The sequence below is a fragment of the Humulus lupulus genome, chromosome 5 (assembly GCF_963169125.1).
Source record: "Humulus lupulus chromosome 5, drHumLupu1.1, whole genome shotgun sequence".
Classification (NCBI taxonomy): domain Eukaryota; kingdom Viridiplantae; phylum Streptophyta; class Magnoliopsida; order Rosales; family Cannabaceae; genus Humulus; species Humulus lupulus.
In genome coordinates this window covers 140,612,920-140,635,534 of record NC_084797.1, presented here as the reverse complement: position 1 = coordinate 140,635,534, position 22,615 = coordinate 140,612,920, and the positions used below count along the sequence as shown (strand labels likewise).

Below are 22,615 nucleotides of genomic sequence, written 5' to 3'. Positions count from 1 at the left end.
TTTATTATAGAGCATTCTATGAATTCAAGAGTGCAATTCTGAGTCTTTAGTGGAGTCATGAGGAATTAATAAGTTAGTAAATTTATGATAACTTATTAGAGCTTGATTTCATAGGTCCATGATCCCCACTGTACCTTGGATAAAATCATCAAGATAGTCTCAATTGATTACTTTAATTATCAATTAGAATTATCAAAGTTGACCAGGTCAATTTTGGATAGTTTCACAGAGTTATACAATTTAGAGAAGAAAAGAGAATTTAGGGCAGATTTATTAATTAAGAAAAATTGGTATCTAAATTAATAAATAAGTTTAAATCAAGGTTCAAATTATAAATAATTAATTTGATAAAGGATTTAAATAATTAATTAATTAATAGAAAATAATACAGGCCTTGATTTTAAGTCAACGAGCTTATAATTAAATGTGAAATTTCACGGGCCTAAAGCCCATGAGAATTTTGACCTAATGGCCGATATTATCTATTATTTTATTGTTTTTTTAATTAAAATAAATGACCTAATTGAGCCTATAAAAGGAATGCTAAGTGAGATTTAAAATTAGATTTTGAATCTCTTATTTTGAGAAGATGAGAAGATCTGTTCTTGATGCTCTAGGTTTTATATTCTCTCTACAGCATAAGTCATTTTCTAAGCCTCAATATTCTCTTCTATTATTTTTCTCTTTGTATCTATCTCATGTGTTGAGAATTTCGTCCTCTAGTCTTGGTGATTCTAAGGATACTTTGGAAGACTGTGAAGAAATTTGAAGATCGGTTCAGTTTCTTGGTGATACCCTGCGACAGAAAGGATTCAAAGGTTAGAGAAACTGATGGAAGGACTAACACATTCTGTTGCATATAATGGAAGTGTTCTTATCATTATCTCTGTTTAAATTCAATTATAGAAACATGTTCTAGGTTGTCTTATAGTAATGTGTTTAATATATGATTTACATGAAAATAAATAAGATCATGTATAAGTTTTCCCAACACTAATCACCATAGAAACATCGAATTTCAAGTTCTAATCAAGAATTGAAATTATAGGGTTCTAAGACCCATTTTTCCCCAATTCCGAAATCCAACAAATTCAATGGTAAATCTAAACCTCAAATACATTCCTAAACATGTTCTTATCATTTGTACACTCATCTGAATAACCTAAGATCATCAATTTACAAAAATCAAGCAAAACCCCCAAATTCTCATCATGAACATATGAAGAACAAAAGTATAATTTCCCTTACCTTTCTCTGAGATTCGAATCCTAGATGATGGTGATGTGATTGGCAGCAATCTAATCCTTTAAGAATCTCGAAATTCCCTTAGCAACATGGAAGAGTCGAGAATTTGATAAAGAGAGCTTAGAGAGAAAAAAAAGAGGAGAAGAAGAACATACGCTGAAAATAAAAAGGGAAAAGCTAATGGTCATATTTTCTATCCATTCACCAAATGACTAAAATTCATCTCTCATCTATTTACCCACTTAGTTATAATCAATGATAATTTGGTAATCATACCACTATTACTAATTATCTCAAATAATAATTCATACCTCACCCAAGTCGAATATTTCCCTTTGTGACATTCCACTATTAATGCTTGAAAGACCCACTATTGTTGAAAATCAATAAATTACAATAATCATACATGTCGTAAAATAAATATACCCTTAGTGGGTCAATTTACAAATATGCCCATTCTCACATATAGACATGTCTTAATCACATATAATTCATATAAATATACATATATGAAATCATGTAATTCACATAATGACCATCATACCCTTGATTTGTCCAAGTAACCAAAATATAAATTCCTTAAGAAAGCGGATATTACAATATCAAAATCCTCCATCGCCAATTTAATCAAATTTATAGACAGCTCCCTACTATGTATCTCTATTGGTAGTGATTTGACCCATCTCCTAGAGACTACCGATTCCCCTGTAGGCAATAATGTCCCAAACCCCAAAGCATACAAATCACAAGGTCTACAAAGTGTGTCTATCACCCTACTGAATACAAATGAATGCGTAGCACCAGAGTCAATCAACACTGTATAAGAAGAGACAATGCTAGAAATCGACCTGTCACTACCGATGGACTAGTCTCGGCCTCTGACTGCGTTAGCATGAACACTCGAGCTGGAACCAGATTGTTGCCCTTATTCGGTTCCTTTTTCTTCAACTACAGGCAGTCTTTCTTAAGATGTCCCACCACGCCACACAAAAAGCATGCCTTACCATGGCATTATCGCAAATAGTGTCTCCTGCATCTGGCACACTCTGGATAGTTTCTCCAGATATCACTTTCTTCCTGATGGCCACCCTGAGTACCTCGAAATCTCTTGTCTGAACTAGGGGTACCTAATATATATGCAGCCTTTCTCTTCTGGTCACTAGGGCCTCCACCCCTACTAGATCCAATAGATGGAGGTACCACCCTTCGGGCATTGCACCTAGCAGCACTCTCATGCCATATCTTATCCTCTGCGCCCTCAGCAGTAAGGGTCTTCTCTACTACTTGAGCATAAATAGTGAATCCAGGTACAGAGGTAATCCTAACATCATGGGCTATCATGGTGTTTAGCCCCCGAAAAAAATGTTCTCTCCTAGCCACATCTGTTGGCACCAAGTCAGAGGTAAACTTGGCCAACCTATCAAACTTCAGAGTATATTCAGTCACTATCATGTTGCCCTGAACTAGACTAGTAAACTCATCCACCTTTTGTAGTTCTAACTGCATCGTTGTGGTATTTCTCATTAAACAGTTCCTTGAATTCCTCCCAGTCCATCATGGCTACATTATGGGATACTACCTCTTACCATATTTGTGCATCATCCCGTAACATGTAAGTGGCACGGGCCACCCTGTCATTGCCCACCACCCTCATAAAGTCGAGGATGGAACTAGTCATACTCATCCACTGCTCAGCCCTGAGTGGATCTGGGCTTCCCTCAAAAGTCAGGGGGTGTTGTTTCCTAAAGCATTTATACATTGGTTCTCGCATGTTCTTAACCTTTGGCTATCCCAAAACTGTGGCGCGGGCGGGGTAGCGTTCCATGGGGGAACCTGCTATCTCAATTGTCTAATATCTTCTTCCTACCTCAGAAGTCTTGCTTGCATATCAGCAAACATTTGTTTCCAATTCTGAGGGGCCTGTGGAGGGTTATGACCCTAATTATCATCTTTAGCCTCGATATCAGCGCCGGCTAGTTGCAATGATCTCCTTGGAGGCATAACTCCCCAAGTGTGTCTACAATCAATGACTCTACTTATTAGGCAATGCTAATGTTATCCAAAAATCATCCCATAGTCCAAAACCAAGCAATTAAGCATACCCATGCAATGATAATGCTAATAAGCATTTCTACAATTTTCACATATAGCCGTAATGCTAATAAGCATATCTTTTCATATTCGCATAGCAGTTAAGGGCCATGCCCTATCAGTATATTCCATGCTTCCTACTCTAGCATGCAGTAAGGCATATATTTCAATTAAGCAGTTAGAAACTATTCAACTCATTAGTTAACGAAACATGAGTCGAGCTTGTCTCTACCAACAAGCGTACATATTCAGCCGTCTTTGGGAACCATAAGCCCTTGGCAGCTCTGATACCAAGTTGTAATGCCCTACTAATCTAGGACTGTTACATTGTGTGTTTAAAATGGTGTTTAACTCATTGAGTGAGTCATTTGGACTCAAAAGTGTAATTAAGATTAAATTATGGTTTAGGTACTAAAAATTTTGGTCAAAGGAATTGAATTTTTCATTAAAAGGTTTAAAATATATACAAAGGATCCCAAAAGCTAGAATTCGGACCATTAAAAACTACTAAACATAACTACTAATTTGAATTCATATATAAGAAATAACATAACTTTATTTTAAACCTAAAATATTGTGCCAAATACAAAGTAAAGTATGGGTACCCAATGTTTAGTACATAAAACATAAAAACATAAATTTAATCAATTGTTTAAAAATACTAAGTCCAGAATTACATAAAACATAAATCAAAAGACTTAAAATCAATGTCATCCTTGATCTTTCAGCAGGCCATTCAATTCATTCATCCTCAACACACATGCCAAGTTGCCACGAATCCTTCCCGCCTTCCATGCTCATTTTCCTGCACCATCTAAAAAGAAAGGAATGATCCTAATGCCCAGCAAGGCAAATCAACTAAAAACATATATGTCTGTATGCCTTGGTTTTCCCACGGGCTGTTAGCAAGCTGAGATACGGCCTAATCATGAGATACGGCCTAATCATGTCTACCACGTGGACATCCCCAAGACCGGAGCTGCCATAGAAAGATCCTACCTCCTCAGCTCGAGGTAACCTAAGGGTTCGCCAAGATTAGACTGAGCTTGGACTTTGAAGGCCACAGGTCGAGGGAAGCATCCAGCTCATGGTACGAGCTGGAGTTGGAGGCTGTGACCCTTTATAAAGTCAACCACGCAAGGTAAACGTGCATATATCAGACATCACATGTCTGATATATCCCTGACTTCTCGGACACGTAGCATGAATGTGCGCATTTAGACACCCACGACTGGGTTGGGCCGTGCGACCCATTATCCCCCTTACCTATTGATTAGACCACACTTCATGTGTCAGGTTTTAGGAATTAATCATGAATGTCACAGAGTTGACATGATAGGTACAAAAGGTCACGGGATGACCTTCTTACCAACTCCCAGGTGCCCTCTCCTATAAATATGGAGACCCTGGGAGTTGCAAAGGGTTGGATTCTATTGTGCAAGAAATACCCTGTAAAAGAATACCAAGCATATAGCAATAATATTGACTGGTGGAGTAGAAGGATTTTAACCTTTGAACCACCTAAAAACATAATTGTGTCATCAGCCCATTTCTTAAAAGATCATTCATCTATTTCGGTTCAACATAAGCACTAATCCCTTCCTCTTATTTTCTTAATTACCTGTTGGCGAAGAACCGCGTCAACAATGTCATAAATCATAAAATATAAGACTATATCATAAAGCATATACTATTAAATATATGACTATAAAAACGTATATCATATAGGACTACAATATTAATGGCCATTAACTCATTAATGTGGTATGTTATAAAACCATCTATGTCCTCAGTCTACTAATCGAGGTAAGTTAGATCACAACTATAGTATATGATAACCCATCTAGGTCCTCTGTCTACTAATTGAAGTAGGGTAAATCATAACTCTAAACCACGAAAATGATGAAAATTCTTGTGGCTAGTGACTACAAAATATATATCATATCACATATCATATCGTAGCATAAAACATATCATAATATAAACATATAAATACATATAATCTAACCTATTTTCCTTACAAAAAATTGGGATATGGAGACATGAACGAGATTTGGAATACTCCTAAAATCAACAGTAAACCATGAGTTTCTAAAGAAAAGGAGATGAAAAAGAGAACTAAACCATCAAAGTAGAAACTTACCAAAAACCTTAAGTTTCAAGAACTTAAACCTAACCAAGAATCATAACAAAGAGTTAGGATCTGAATGAAAACAAAAGAAAACTAAAGAACCATGAAGAATTGAACTTAAGGATAAGAATACCTTGGATGAACTATGACTTTGATCTACACCTCGATACCAAAATAACACTCTATCTTACTTCCCAAGTGTTTAGAAAAGCTTAGATTGGAAAAGCTTTTAACCCAAAATCCAGGTGTTTCTCTCTATAGTAACCTTAGAAGCTTGGAGGCTCTGAACAATGCTTGAAAGATGAGTGAAATGGCTGAGTACTAGGTCCTATTTATAGAGTTCAAGGAGTGAAACTAACCCCTTTTAAAATGAATAAATAAATGAATATAAAATGAAAAAGATTTGAATTTTCGTTCAACAGATGCCCAAAACTCGGTCAAAATCGTTCAAGAGCAAGTCCAAGTGGTTAAGGCTGTTTTTAAATCTTAAATCCTCAAGTAATTCAAAAATGTTTCCCAGGGGCTGATATATCGCCCACCCTAGGCGATGTATCACCTGGACCTATACCCCGAGTCTTCGTGGTTTCGTTCGTGCGAAGTCGACGTGTTTTCCGTATCTCTCGTAGGCAATATATCGACCCATATAGTTGCGATATATCGGCATACGTTGATATATCAAACACGTATTTGCACTCTTTCAGCATATTTTGATTGATTAAACAACTTTGACTGAGTAAAAACGTGATCCTAACTACTACTAGAAGATACTAGAGCTTCTAGATCTTCCTTTAATTAGATTATTCATCAAAAATACATAATTCCTTAATAAACATGCTTGTGACAAGTGTCACGCTCTTATTAATTCTATCTAAACCTTAAGTTATAATAAACAATATTTTAGGACCAACAATATTAATCAAACCTTATGTTATATTTAATATTCTTAAACTATAGGCTAAACTTATAAAATCCATAAGTGTTGTTATGAGTTTCCAACTAAATCCTGGCTTGAACCAAAATCCACGAAAACTAACATACTACAAGCTACTACTAGCTGCTACTACTACTACTATCTAGCTAAGTAAAATTCCGAGAGGCTACAGTACATAAAATAAAGATATATCCAGAGTTACAAAAATAGCTGACCCAAGCAGCAAAATTAGACCTATACCCTAAGTTTAGTATGAGAGAGAAAGGGAGAGAGTAATGTGAGTTTGGCTTCCCCAAAGGCTGAGGCCCATTTACTTAGTCCTTTGGTCAAATGACCATTTTAACCTCCTCTTTGAATTCTCTCCTTAAGGTCCCATAAGGGAAAAATTGTCATTAACCTCTATTTCCCACCAAACCTCAAATTTACCTAAAATCCCCAATTAAATCATCTAGTCTTCCATATACAAATATTTTTCCCAATATATATCATTTACTACTAAATCCCAAAATATACAAAATTACCAAAATACCCCATGATTCACTCAAAGATGTGTATTAATCTCCGTTGTGACTTTTCTGCTAAATTGCTCGAATGGACCACCTCATGCAAAATATCATGAATATCCACATAATAGTGTGGTCCCAAGCACATAACACATATAAATTACAATTATACCCTCAACGAGTCAAAATTACGAAAATGCCCCTTTTTAACAAAAGCGGATCTTTAAACACATTTAATACACATAATCATGCATACTAAATCAAATAGTCACGTAAATCAATTATTTAACACATAATTACCTCACGTGTCATACCGACATGTTAATCAAAGCACTTAATTCTACTAGAAGTTTTGGGATGCTACGAAAACCCTAACCCTAAATATTTCTTTGATTAATTAATTTTTAAATTAATTACTATATTTTGATTTTGTTATAAAATTAAAATATCCTTAAATTGGTTGTGTTTTTTTATTTCAAGTTTAAAAAGTCATTTAAAATTGTTTTTCTTGACTATGTAAATTCATATAAGTTTTTAGAGAAATTAAATGGATTTGATTAATTAATTAGAAAATTGATTTAATTAAATTAAAGGGTTGGGCCTAAAACCTAAAAATTATGAAGATGGGCCTCGAGTGTAGAAGGTCGTCTTTTTGGAAAAATGTTTATTTGAAGCCCAATTTGTAATTTTATTGATTTCTATTTTTTTTTCAAAGGGTTGTAAATTTAAAAATACTTAACAGCTTTCAGTTCATTTTTTATTTTTCTATTGTATTTATTTAAATAAATGTTCATTGATGTGATTGACAACATGATCATGCATTAGTCAAATACATGTCATACATGAAACTCTACACAGTTTTATTAATCATGCATCTCATATGTAGAAACATGATTATTTAGAATTGTCCTATTTGTTTATATGAATTATTTTAGTGAAATTAATTGCATATAAAGTGCTATGTTAGTCCAATTTGGTAAACACGCCACTCTAAAGGCTATATCTATTAAAATAACCAACTTTTATCATAGTTTGATGAATGTAATGGTATTATTAATTTTTTAATTTCACCTAATTATAGACTTAGGTTCTTTCTTAAGATTAAATTGAACATAGGTCTATTTAATTGGATTAATTAATTATGTAACATTCATAGAATTGTAATAAACTAGTAATTAATTTGGAAATAATTGATTAGTTTAATAAACACATTTAATTATAAAATAGAGAGTGGAAAAAGGTTGACATCTCAATGTGACCTATGGTCTCTATCATTAGTACAACACCGTAAGATATAGTATGGGCCTCGAGGCAGCTTTGTTTCCATCCCCCTAAGGAAGGTGTTGAGCCATATCAATATCATGGTTGACTTCTTTAAATAGATATGGATAAGTGATGTATTTTAGATTTGACCAACCCTAAGATGACATTTTTTAAGTTAAGTCGTGGACTCCAAAATAATGGGTTACACTCACAAAGACATAATTAAGCTTTTGCAGTGGGTCATTATGTCTTGAACAAACCAACAGTACCTTATTTTTAAAATGGAAAATATGAGATGTTTTAAGTTTTAAATTAATAAGGATAAGATTGTCTTATAGATTGTCTGAAATTAATTTTACCAACCTTAAGGCAGGATTTTAATTGATGGGTAGTTTTATCGTAGAATAGTAAATGCTATGTTTATATGTTTTAATTTTTGTATTCATGCTTCATATTCACTTTTAAAAAATTATGATATTTATTTGGATTATAATTAAAAGTGTATACATTATTTTCTTCTAGTTAATAAAATTTCTTTAAATTATCACCATATGGATACATTCCTACACACAATAAGGTTTGAAACAAACAGAACAATTGCTTCGCTTTTGGGTATGTTGATTGTTTTTGAAATAAGAGGACTAAGGGATGTTATTAACCAAGAACCTCCATTGTTCTAACACCCTAAATTGACTAACTTTTAAATATGAACAATATTTAAATAAAGCTAACAAATTTACAATAATATGATAAAAATATCCAGTGGATCTTTTATTCAAAACATGCACAAGGTCGGATCTGAGTTTAAAACAAACATGTAGTTCATGAACTTTAAAGAAAATGACATACACTGGTCTTACATTACAAAATTACAATCATGATAAAAATAGCTTATAACTCTATGGCATTCTCAACCTTTGTTCGTCCATCTAGCTCACCACAGGATACACACTTCTATTCTGGATCGATCTCAACTCACCACACAACATACAAGACATTCACTAATTTCTTGCAGGGGGAAAGGTAAGAGGGATGAGCTAAACAACCCAGTAAGGAGAGTAAACCAAACACATAACATTCTCATAAAAATATCATAACAAAACATAGAATCACCATACAGAAACCTATGCACGCACTACACACATTAATGGGAGAGATAACTATGATGAAGCACTGGGTCCTCTCTACGACCACTATGGTCAACACTGTGGCAACCTTTGTCCACCTTTTACCTTCCCAAGTACATGTCCTAAAGAATTTGGCATACAACATGCATTCTATAAACATTAGTAATCAAGAAAACATGTTTAACCTTCTTCCCTTGGCGTGTGTGTAGAGTATTAGAAAAAGAAAGTGATCCTGCTTAACGATCAAAGCCTATCCATAAAAATAATAATAACATTATTTAGAAAATATCATGCTTAAATAGCTAAGTTACACGCCCAAAAACCCATTTTCATGAGCCATGCAACACGTAGCTTTATTTCATAAATCAATAATATATCATTCCCATAAATAAAACTTATCCTAACACAAACACTAATCAAACTTTGGAAATAACAAAGATACCTTAAGTTGATGTGTAGGCCAAACCACTATGAAGCACCACCACCTTAGAGATTTCGAATCCTAGCCATAAGAACCATGCCTCTCCAATAACCATCAAAAGAACAAGAAGAGAACGAACTTGAAGATAAACCATAAAATAAATATTTTACCTTAAACCTTGTGTCCAAACCTGAGCCCTAGATCTTGAGCTCCGCCTCTCGGCCTCCACTCTCTCTCTCTCTTCTCTTTATTTCTCATGCCTGCTATTTTCCTCTTTTTGTCTAGTTCATGTGAAGGAGAAAAAGAGAAGTGATTCTTCTCATTATATAGGCTCCAAATGCCTTAGGCACCAATTCTAAATTAAATAATAATTGATCATAATTACCAAATCATCATAAAAGCTTGATTTCCTAGCATGGATCACTCCCACGATTTTCTCTAATTTGTCTCATGAATCTAGTCCTCTTTTAAAGCCAAGTTCTTGATTGATTTCCAATCCCCATGATTTCAAAATCACTAACTAAAAATCAACCATGAATGCTAATTGATCTTAAATGTCTAATCACCAATTAACACACTTGATTCCATTCTTAATTACTATCATAAAGACTACGAACCTAGCCTACTTGTTGCACCAAGTTCATGAATCCACTTTCAATCACCATGATTCTCAAAATCCTTTCCTTTATCATCTTAATTTTGAAATCACTGTCAATAGAAAGGAAAATCACCATTTGATCATCATTTATTGCCTTGATATCAATCACACATAAATGGGTAATAATCCCTTAATTAATTTTCAAAAATTAGCTTAATAAAGACACATTGAGTTACCAAATCAAGTTCTAAGCCAACTAACAAATTCCTAATAAAATCATAATCACATTAATTCGTCAGTTGAAATTGAATCACCAAGATTGTCATTCTTTCTTTTCATTAATTATCCAAAAATTAATGTAATCACCTCTTAATCCTTTTCACACACTACAAGCCTAAGTAGGCTAGTCACACACTCATGTGCACACATTTTATCACATACAATTAATTCAAAACATTAAATCAATCATTAAAATAAATAACAACAACAATTAAAATAAAATAAAATACGCGTTCGGATATTACAATAGTTTCCATCTTTATCAGATGGCTATGATGAACATGAGAAATATAATGATTAGATGAAGTCTAATAATCTAGCCGGTTACTACATGTATTTGTTGGGAACTTTTGGCTTTACACTTTCGAAATCAAAAATTAATAATGGGAATAATTCAATATAACAAACCATAAATGATAATCAAGAACCATATTTAAAGTATGAATGCAAATATTGATAGTTAAATAACCATATTTAAAGTATAAATGAAAATCTTTCTAATCAAAGATTAAGTGATTAAATGATTATAACATGAATTTAAAAACATTTAATCATAAATACTAACAATATAAACACAATTAAAAGCTATGGTTTAGAGAAATGCAACCTTTGAATTGAGCAATTGAATCTTCAAACTTAAGGAACATCTAAAGGCTTATACACGGGGAGTATCACTGTCCAAATCTCTATTCCAAGCCTTCCCATTAGTTTCTTGAAGCTTCACCAAATTAGATTGAGATTTGGGATTTTAAAGGCCTTTGAAACTCAAAAAATTCAATCAATTCTTGGTGAGTTTCTTGGAGAAAACTTATGATCTTTGAGAGTTAGAGAGCGAGAGAGAGTTGAAAAATGTGATCAAGACTTTACAACTCTAATAACCTTTTTTTTAATATTGTAGGCATCGTCATTAAGTCTAAACAATAGGTTTATAGATTTTAACACATCATTTGGAGCCAAAATCACGTAACCATATAGACTTGTACGGACATTCTAGGCGACGTATCACCTGGCACTAGGCGACTGACAGGCGATATGCATGTTGCGGTTTCTCAAAGTTTTCAGCCATGGGATGCGTCGCCTCTAGACCTAACTTACATTCTCAAAATGTGTCCTAAACACCTCTAAATGCTCCCAATTTTTTTGAAAATACTTAGATACCTCATTGTATTACTTTAGACCCATAAAAGTCAATTATAGATGCCTATAAAAAAATCTCATCTTTTCACTTCAACTTAAATGAAATCGTTAAGTGTTTTGCATCGCATTGTGTAAACAAGTTAACCAATCTCAACATTCCCCCACTTGGATAAATATAATCATCTTTTCTTAGCTCAGACAGTATTAGTGCAAAAGGTAAAGTATCTTTTAATTATAGCTTTACCTTAGTGAAAGCATTATAAAGGCTTATCGAAGTCATTACTGTGTTAAAGATTGAGCCAAGTACTCATTAGTGATAATGCTGGTAATAACTCACACGCCTCCACTTGAGCATTCATTTTTCTATTTTTCTCGCTTAGCACTTTTCATGGTCATGTGCTCATCCATTTCATAAACATTCTAGGGAGAAACTCCAACTCCCATGAGAGGCAACACCACCTCTAAGTTCACATAGGTGAAGTTCTTACGACATATTTGCTACCTTAAAAGATACTTGTTGCACACAACCAAACTTCATTAAAAGCCCTAGGCTTAGCCTTCACTTGGTAGCAACCAACACTAACAATCCTTGGATGGGACTCACAATTATGGTAGTGTTGAAACTATTCACTTATCAATGACTAGTTCTTACCCATTGACCTCTTGCCCTTGATGATCACAAGTTTGGATTTGGGTTGCCATCATTGGTTAATCTCTTTATTCTAGGAGTTTCAATCCCATCCTTCTAGATGTAGAACTTACTAACCTATTCGCAAGAGGTTTTGTAAATGGATCCACTAAGTTATCACATATGAGATCGATATGATTCCATCTTGAATAAATTGTCACACATACTCGTGTCTTAGACTTGTATGTTTAGACTTCCCATTATATATGCCATTATACTTCACATTATATATACCATTAAAGGCTTGACTATCACAATGTATCGAGATCATCGATACCTCATCCACGATAGTTGTGATATCAAACATGAGATCCCTAAGCCACTTTGCCTCTTTATCGGTTGCCACTAGAGCTATAAACTTGGCCTCCATGGTTGAATGTGAAATACATGTTTGTTTCTTTGGACCCCAAAAAAATGCTCCTCCTTCCAGCATAAATAGCCTATTGGTTGTGGAGAGATTGTCTCCCACTCTTGATATCCAACTTGCATCAGAGTATCCCGCAAGTATCTTAGGAAACTTTGAATATTGGAGGCTTAGCTCTTGGTGCTCTTAAGATACCCAAGAACTCTCTCAATTGCCTTCCAATGTTTGATACATGAATTGCTAGTAAACCTACTTATTTTACTAACTACATATGCAAAATCTACTCTTGTACAATGAGTGGGGTACATGAGACTCCTTAATGCACTTGCATACTCAAGTTGAGCACTGATCTACCATTGTTCTTTTCAAGCTTTATGCTTGAATCAAATGGTGTATTTTCTGTTAGGATTGGTTAAAATACAAAGCTCAAGTGGTCTTACATAAGCTAGGTGTAAAACACTAAATTGATTCACATAGTTAAATTTTTGAAGAGAGAAACCCTAGTTACATAAAATCATAAAAGTGATGGCTTTATGTGAGATACAATGGAGATGGAAAGAAGGTTTGACACAATTAGAATTGTTGTCCAAAAATTTATATTCCTAGCCTCCCATAAGAGATTGATTGAAGCTACTACAATGGTGGAATGAGATTGGGATTAATAAGTTCTTGTCTTCATACAAGTCAAGCTTTCTTGATAAAGATCTTGGAGAAAACTAGTAATCTTGATGAGTTAGAGAGAGAGGGTTTTAAAGAGAGAGAAAGAGAGTGGAGAGTGATCAAATCATTAAAATCTCATACAAACCCCTTAAATAGTGTAGGAACCTTTATTAGTGTTATCCAATTAGATTAGAGCATTTTGAAATAAGTTTTGAAGCTAAAACACGTAACTGTACAGTTCCACATGGATAGCCCACATGATGTATCGCCTGCATGCATGCAGCCATGCAGACGATGTGTCGCCCTTATGCAGACAAGTTATGATTGGTTAAAATACAAAAACTAAGTGTTATTACAGAAGCTAGGTGTAAAACACTTAATACTTTCACATAAAGAAGATGTACAATTCGAGTTTCAATTGTAGGCACTTAAAAATTGTGTTTTTGTGTCCAAAGTGATATTGTGAGGTATCTAAGAATGCCCAAAAAATTTGGGAGCATTTCGAGGTGTTTAAGGTCAATTTTGAACGTTTTGATTTGCTAGGGTGGCATTGCGTTGCCACCCTTGTGGCGTAGCATTGCCTGAAAGCCTAGGATGTCAGCGATGCCAGCAGGTGATGCGTTGCTTGCTGGTAGACAACACATCGCCTGGCAGGCGATGCTCGCCTACTAGCAGATGATGTGTCTGTACAAACACGTGTTTTAGCTCCAAATATTGTGTTTTGAGACTATAATCCTATTGGTTATACCTAATGAAGTTTCTTACTCTATAAATGGGTACTCATATAGTTTTGATAGACTTGATCACTCTATCAAATCTCTCTCTCTCTCTCTCTCTAGCTTTTAAGATCTCAAGTTTTCTCTAAGAAAATTCATAAAGAAAGTGCTTGTCTTTGTGAATTTAAAGGCTTGTTCAATCCCAATTGCCATTTCCTCTTAGAAAGGCCTCAAGCATCCATCAAGAGCTAGAAAATAGAGAATTAGGATAGCGATACTTATCGTGTATAAGCCTTGGTTGTGTTTTGTTGAAGAAGAAGTTCAAGGTGGTGTTCTAGTAAGGTTCTGAAGCTTCAAGAAGATAGAAGAAGTTTTGTCTACAAAATAGGGTTTGCATCCTATAACTCAATCTTTTGCTGGCCTCTCTCAAGGATATTGTGTAGATTCGTAATATTTTTGTGGTGTAATCTTACTCTCCCCCAACATTCTAATTCTCTATTATCTGAGATACATCATCATGGAAGAATCCTCTTCATTTTTGCCCTTTAAATACACGACTCAAGATTTCGTTAGATTATAGATTTGATGGGACTAACTTTGTTCATTGGCAAGATAAGATTAGGTTTTTGCTAACCAATCTCAAGGTTTTCTATGTATTTGATAAGGATCTAAAAGTTATAGAACCCGCAAAAGAGGATGACACTCAAGAAGTCATCAAGCAAAGGAAGAAACGAGAATAAGATGAGTTGAAATGTAGGGGTCACATTCTCAATGCGCTATCAGACCGGTTGTATGATCTCTACACCAACATAATGACCGCCAAGGAGATATGGGAAGCTTTAGAGAAAAAGTACAAAGCGAAAGAAGAAGGTACAAAGAAATTCCTTATCACTCAATATATAGAATTTAAGTTTTATTATATGAAAGCTTTTCTTCCCCAAATACATGAGTTACAAATTATTGTGAATAAGCTACCTACCCTAAATATTGTATTGTGAGAGTGATTCCTTGTTAGTTCCATAATAGCTAAGTTTCCTTCATCTTGGAGGGGTTATAGGAGGAAAATCCTCCTCAAGAGTGAGGAGATTTCATTGGAGGAAATTCTCAAACATTTGAGGATTAAGGAGGTGTTATCCAAAAAATTGGCATTGGCGACGTGGCAAGTGATCCCTGGACACGTGGCTGACACCTGGAGGAACTCTGCTAGTGTATCGATTAGAAGATACATTATAGGCAGGAGGCGGCCCAGTCTTTCCTACGACCAGTCTGGTCGATGGTTCCACATACAACATAATGTTACAATAAAGATCTTTGTAAATCCCAAAATTAACTCGCACAATCTCCTAAGTATCTGATTATTCAGGAGAGAATATCTGTAACAATCTCGTGTAATCCCCCCTTGAGCCTATAAATAGAGATAGATAGCTCAAGGATGGGACTTTTGGCTTTTGAATTATTGGAGACTAGAGTAATTCTACTTGAAATATTGTATTGTTCTTCAGAGGTTAGTGAAACTCATTGAACCCTTGTTCTTTGATCACTCTTTTGATTCTCATATCAATAACAATCTAAGTGGACGTAGGTCATTACCAGATCCTGGGGCTGAACCACTATAAAATATCGTGTTCTTATTACTTTTTGTCATTACGTTCTTTTCAACAAATTCATTCACATAAAGCATATTTTGACTCCGTGTCAGTTGTCCAAAATCTGGGTCAACATTCTGGTGCTTTCATTGAGAGCTTGATTTATCATTGTTGAGAAAACCAATGGCAAAAACTACAAGGAAAGCTGGACAGGCGGCTGCCGCTGCACCATCAAACCCACCTCCTCCTCCCCCTGCAAGCGTGGCTGAGGATGAGCCACATTTAGACTTTGAGGAGGAAGAGATGGATGATGCAATGCTGAAAAGTACCCTGGGAGCATTGCAGGAAGAGCTGGCTAATCTAAGAGCCAGTCAAGAGACTGCTGCCGAAGTTATGGCGCGGCAGCAGCAGGAGATGGAACGGCAGCGCGCGGAGTTAAGTGAAAGGCAGGCGGAGATGGACCGCCACCAAAGCGAAGCCATGGCAGCCCTCGAGGTAGCCTTGCAACTGGCTAGGAATCAGGCTGCACCTGTCTCGCAGCCTGACCAACCTGTCAATGGGCCACCCCAGAGGGGTCCTAATCCTAGCCCACTAATCCAGCCCTCGAGTCCGTAAAGGCCCGAGCAGCCTCAGGTACCTCATGACGATGTCCCGCTGGACCCTGAGGCACAGCCTCCATTCCAAACAGGTCGCGGCAATCCCCTGCAACAGAGGCAGAATAGGACCGAGCATCAGCCTTGCAGTCCTAGACGCCGTAGGGGCGATGAGCCAAACCTACCGAACAGAGGTCAGTATCCTCCTGGTAACAGGAGGAACTCAGAGTTAGGCTCTGCGGTCCAAGGTCCCCCACAGCATGACAATGCCCGGGGACATAATGACCAGCGCAGGCCACCCTCTAACGCTCGGGATGTTTAAGCCAGGGATGGAAATCGAGGGAACAGTCGATTCCACCACAGCCAATCAAGGTTTAGAGATGGCCATGGGTATAATGAGGCCGACTCAGGCAAGAGAAATGTTGGTAGGAGGAATGAAGAAAGAGGTAGAGGCAGCAGCCAGATACCTCAAGATGACCAACCCAATGGACGGGATGCTGGGGGGCAGCCCAGGCAGAATAGTGTCTTCAACCGGCTCGGGGGTAGCGAGCAACAGAGAAGAGACGAGGATTTGCGAGACGTACTCAACGATCGCCGCGAGCAGCATGGCGAGAACGTCCCCCCAACAACAGAGGCCACAGCGATTCCTGTCACTGTACAGGCTCAGATAGATGCCCTCAACTAGGCGGTGCAACAGCTAGTCGGGGGAAGGACATCTTACATCGACCACGATAGGAGGAAAGACACTCCTTTCGTTCAGAGGATAGCTATGGTAGAGACTCCTAGCAAATTTAAAATGCCTACGTTACCGAATTTTGATGGGTACGGTGACCCGGTATCTCACGTTAATAAGTTTGAGATACAGATGGATATTCAGAAAGTGTCCGAAGACGCTCGATGCAGGATCTTCCCTGCAACACTTTCTGAGGCCGCGCAGGAGTGGTTTTTTTAAGTTCCCTCCCACAAGCATAGTTTCCTGGGAAATGTTCGTAAGGGAGTTCTACAGAAAGTTCTACGCGGGTCGTGTGCATCCGACCGAAGCAAACCAGCAGGTTGAAATTCGCCAGCAGGATGGAGAATCACTGAAGGATTACATCCAGCGTTTTATGTGAGCAGCGGCTGGAGCGAAAATAGTGGGGGACGAAGGAAAAATGATGGCCATAACCACAGGAGTTAAGCGTCGCTCCCCCCTCTGGAAGAGTCTCCGCAAAGATGGAGTTAGAACTACCCAGGAATTCTTAGACCGGGCTGATCGTTACATCAAGCTCGAGGAAGCCATTGCCGATGATGGAAAGCCCTCAGGCAAGGACAAGAAAGCAGCTGAGCCCGCCAAAGCCTCCAATGGGTCCAAACCTAACGGCAATGGCAAAGGCAGCGGGAACGGCAACGGCAATGGGAAGAATGGTGGAAAATGGCCACACAATGAGCCTTCCACCTCCGACAATAAACGAGCCAAGGGTAACCGTTATGAACCTTGGTTCACTAACTACACTGCCCTCATTGAGTCTCGGGGAGAAGTTTATCAGGCCACAAGTTCTAGTGTGCCTTATAAGAAACCTGGCCCCATTCGAAAGGATATTTCGAAGAGAGACACTACAAAGTTCTGTCATTATCAGAACGACTACGGACATGACACCAACGAATGCAACCAGCTGAAAGACGAAATCGAGTTCCTTATTAGACAAGGACACTTGAGAAGATACGTACGGGCCTCGGGAAATTCCCAACGAGAAGCTCTGGGTAGCAATGAGCAGGCTCCCACGTGCCAACGCTCGCCACCCTTACAGCCTGCCCCTGTGACTGGCACATTATTGACCATTTGTGGAGGCCCGCACCTCGCGGGAAATAGCGGAAAGGCCAGGGAACGATATGCTCGCACCCTGCGCCACGACCAGGACATCGAGATGATGACTGTGGAGGACCGTGCACCAAAAATGGCTCGGTCAGAAGATTGCGGAATAACCTTCTCTGACGGCGACGCCCAACATGTCTGGTTACCACATTCCGATCTGCTGGTCATGGATATCCAAATGGCCAACATGATGGTAAAGAGAGTGCTGGTCGATACAGGAAGTTCAGTGAATATCCTGTATAAGTCTTCATTGGAACGCATGAAATTGTCCGTTAAGGACCTGGAGCCCTGCAACCAAACAATATACGACTTCTCTGGTGAAGGGCTCGCCCCCACCGGATCGATCAGACTACCAGTGATGACAAGTACAGCGCCTGCTACCAGGACATTACTCGCTACTTTTGTAGTAGTCGATTGTCCTTCGGCGTACAATGCCGTCATTGGAAGGCCTATACTGGTTGATCTTCGAGCCATCACCTCTATGTGGAACTTGGCCATGAAGTTCCCAACAGACGCAGGGGTAGGACGCGTATTGGGGAACCAGAGGGAAGCCAGAGAGTGCTACAACCCCTCAATCACAAAAGCAAAGAATGGAACACCAAAGGGCACTACCTCGGATAGGTTGCAGATGGCAGTTGATACACAAGTCCAATCCGGTAATGGAGTCACCAAATAGGGTGTTGCCCAAAGTGAGGATAGAGATCTAGATCCTCGCTTTGGGGATTTTGAAGAAAACGTTGGACCCGTCGAGGACCTGGAAGAGGTCCGACTCGATGAAAAAGACCCGACCAGAGTTGTAAAGGTCGGGAAAAACCTAGAGCCCACCACGAAGCACGCACTGGTGGAATTTTTGCGGAAGAACCAGGAGGTTTTTGCCTGGTCACACAAAGACATGGCTGGGATAGACTGTGCAGTTAGCAGCCATGTCCTGAATATAGAAAAGACTTTTCCACCCGTGCAACAAAAAAGAAGGTTGCTCGATAAGGATAGATCGAGAGCCTTAAAGGAAGAAGTTGAAAAATTAAAGGAGAATGGGTTCATCAGGGTGGCATTTTATCCATCATGGGTCTCCAATCCAGTGCTGGTTCCCAAGCCTAACAGAAAATGGCGAACCTGCGTGGATTTCACAGACCTCAATAAAGCCTGCCCAAAGGACTGCTTCCCACTCCCAAGAATCGACCAGCTGGTCGATGCTACTGCAGGACACGAGATCCTCTCGTTCATGGATGCTTGTTCGGGCTACAATCAAATTAGCATGCATCCCCCCGACGAGGATCACACCAGCTTTCGGACCGATACAGGCTTATACTGTTACAAAGTAATGCCCTTCGGACTGAAAAACGCAAGTGCAACTTACCAACGACTAGTCAACAACATGTTTAAGGAGCTGATCGGAGTAAACATGGAGGTATACGTGGACGGCATGCTGGTAAAGTCTAAAAATGCAGGAGGACATGTAAGGGATTTACAAGAGTGCTTTGATGTATTGAAAAAAATACCAGATGAAGTTAAATCCCCTCAAATGTTCCTTCGGAGTTGGATCAGGGAAGTTTTTGGGGTTCATTGTAAATTCAAGAGGAATCGAGGCCAACCCCGACAAGATAAAGGCCCTGATCGACATGAAATCGCCAGAAAGGATCAAAGATGTACAAAGTTTAACTGGGAGAATCGCAGCCCTAAGTAGATTTATTTCGAAGTCAACATACAAGTGCGTCCCTTTCTTCAATCTACTTAGGGGAAATAAGAAGTTTGAATGGACAGGAGACTGCGAGTAGGCATTCCAGGCCTTGAAAGCTCATATGGCACAGCCTCCCATCTTATCAAAGCCAATCGAAGGAGAAACTTTGTTTATTTACCTGGAAATTACTGAAGTTGCTGCTAGCGCGGTGCTAGTACGAGAAGAAGAAGGCGTACAAAAAGCAGTCTACTATGTTAGCAAGAGACTGATCGGGGCAGAATTGAGATATCCACCAATCGAGAGGTTAGCATATTGCTTAATCCTGGCTTCTAGGAAGTTGTGCCCTTACTTCCAAGCCCACCCTATCACAATTTTAACTGACCAGAGGCGGCTGGGCGATTATTAAAATGGGTAGTCGAACTAGGGCAGTTCGATATAACTTATTCACCACGAGCAGCACTAAAGGGAAAAGTCTTGGCCGATCTTCTTGCAGAGTTCACAGAACTCCCAGACAGCGAGCAGTGCGAATCGCCTAGTACGCCTGAGCCTCAAGAGAAAGATCCTTCGTGGAAGTTATTCACAGATGGGTCATCCAACGAATCCCACGCAGGGGCGGGAGTGATATTGATAATGCTGGAAGGGCATTGATTTCACTGCGCCATTAGGCTTGACTTCACCGCATCAAATAATGAAGCCGAATACGAAGCATTCCTCGCTGGATTGAGAATGGCGAAAGACATGAGCATAAAGACGCTTGATATTTACAGTGATTCCCAGCTGGTGGTGAACCAAGTTCTAGGAGAATATCAAGCGCGGGGCTTAAAAATGGTGGCCTACTTGAATAAAACAAAAGAACTGCTAGCCCAGTTCACGGAGTACACCCTCCAGCAAAATCCGCGAGATCAGAATTCAAACGCAGACGCCTTAGCCAAACTCGCGAGCGCGAAGGATGCTGACACTTTGAACATTGTGCCAGTAGAAAGACTGAGTAAGCCAAGCATACAAGCGGTTGAGACCAATATGGAGATTCGAATGGAGGATACATGGATGGCACCTTACTTGGAGTATCTGACGAACGGTGTGCTACCAGCAGATAGAAACAAAGCCAGAACTCTACAAAGGCGAGCCGCTAGATACATACTGGTCGATGGTGTTATGTACCGAAGAGGATATTCAATGCCACTACTCAGATGCGTTACACCAGAAAAAGCTAAGGAACTCATGAAAGAGGTGCATGAAGGCTTCTACGGGGATCACGATGGGGGGCAGAGTTTGGCAAAGAAGATTCTGAGGCAAGGCTACTTCTAGCCGACTATGAACGAAGAATCGATGGAGTTTGTACGAAGATGCGATAAATGTCAAAGGTTTTCCAAGATTCCATGAGCAACTCCAAACGAATTGAAACAGATGCAAAGCCTATGGCCTTTTGCGGTCTGGGGGATAGATTTGATTAGATCCCTACCTACAGGGAAAGGAGGAGTAAAGTACGCAGTCATGGCAGTTGATTACTTCACCAAATGGGCCGAAGCTGAACCGCTCGCTACAATCACGACCAAGAAAGTTCTTGACTTTGTCATCAAGAACATTATTTGCCGGTATGGTTTGCCCCGAAAGATCGTTTCAGACAACGGAACCCAATTTGATAGTGACTTATTCACCGACTTCTGCGAAAGGCATGGAATTATTAAAAGCTTTTCTTCAGTTGCGCATCCCCAAGAAAACGGGCAAGTCGAAGCCGTGAATAAAACTCTTAAAGATACCCTGAAGAAGAGGCTTGAAGATGCTAAAGGAGCATGGCCAGAGCAGCTGCTTGAAGTCCTTTGGTCATATAGAACGTCTCACCGAACAGCGACAGGTCATATCCCATTCTCCTTAGCTTACGGATATGAGGCTATGTTACCTGTCGAATTAGTTCCCCCCTCACATCGACACCTAACATACGACCAGGACCAGAACAACCAACTAATGATGGAGTCCCTAGACTCAATTGACGAAATACGGGAGAAGGTCCAACTCCGAGTTGCTGCTTACCAGCAAAAAGTTGCCCGGTACTTTAACTCCAAAGTTAAAGAAAGAAAATTCAACGTCGGTGACTTGGTGCTACGACGAGTTTTCTTAAATACCCGCGACCCCACTGCTGGAGTACTCGGACCTAATTGGGAAGGACCTTACCAGATTGAAGAAGTCCTTCATCCAGGCACCTACAAACTTGCACGCCTAAACGGAGATCTCGTTCCACGTTATTGGAATGGAGAACACCTGCGCAAGTACTATCAGTAAACAATCCTTTTTAAAGGACTGGCTTGTATTAATTTTTTTTTTACAAGTTTAGCAAAGAGGGTTAGCCACGCTGTATGGCTAATCGCTTGTATATGTAAGATTCTATTTTAGAATCACTCGTAAAGACATGTTTAGTCCATTTTTAATACGAGATTATAAGGGACTGTGCGCAGCCAGTCATTCTTGCCAACCTTTGTAAATTTATATTTACAAGTATTTGTTCATTACGTGTGTTGTTTTGCTGTATTACAAGTATTACTCTTTCACCCGAGCAGAAATGTTCGAACAGGTCATGGTCAAGACAAGTGACCAAGGAACTAAAGCTCCTCGATCACTTGGGGGGCATATAAGGCACATCGATAGCAAAGCATACCATGAGGTATGTAAACACATGAACAAAATGAGTGAAAGCATGCTAAGGTACTTAGAGTATTTTTCAAAATTTATATTTTGTTAAATCAAGCCAAAGTAC

The 22,615-nt window shown here is 38.6% G+C and overlaps 1 long non-coding RNA gene across 1 annotated transcript; it reads right to left on the bottom strand.

Annotated features, from left to right (window-relative positions):
* Positions 1–4,156: 4,156 nt before the first annotated feature.
* On the bottom strand, positions 4,157–10,112 carry LOC133777695 (uncharacterized). Its single transcript, XR_009868775.1, has 3 exons — positions 9,883–10,112; positions 9,734–9,793; positions 4,157–9,541 (listed from the first exon to the last, which is right to left on the bottom strand). It is a non-coding gene; the product is annotated as an uncharacterized LOC133777695 (long non-coding RNA).
* Positions 10,113–22,615: the final 12,503 nt, after the last annotated feature.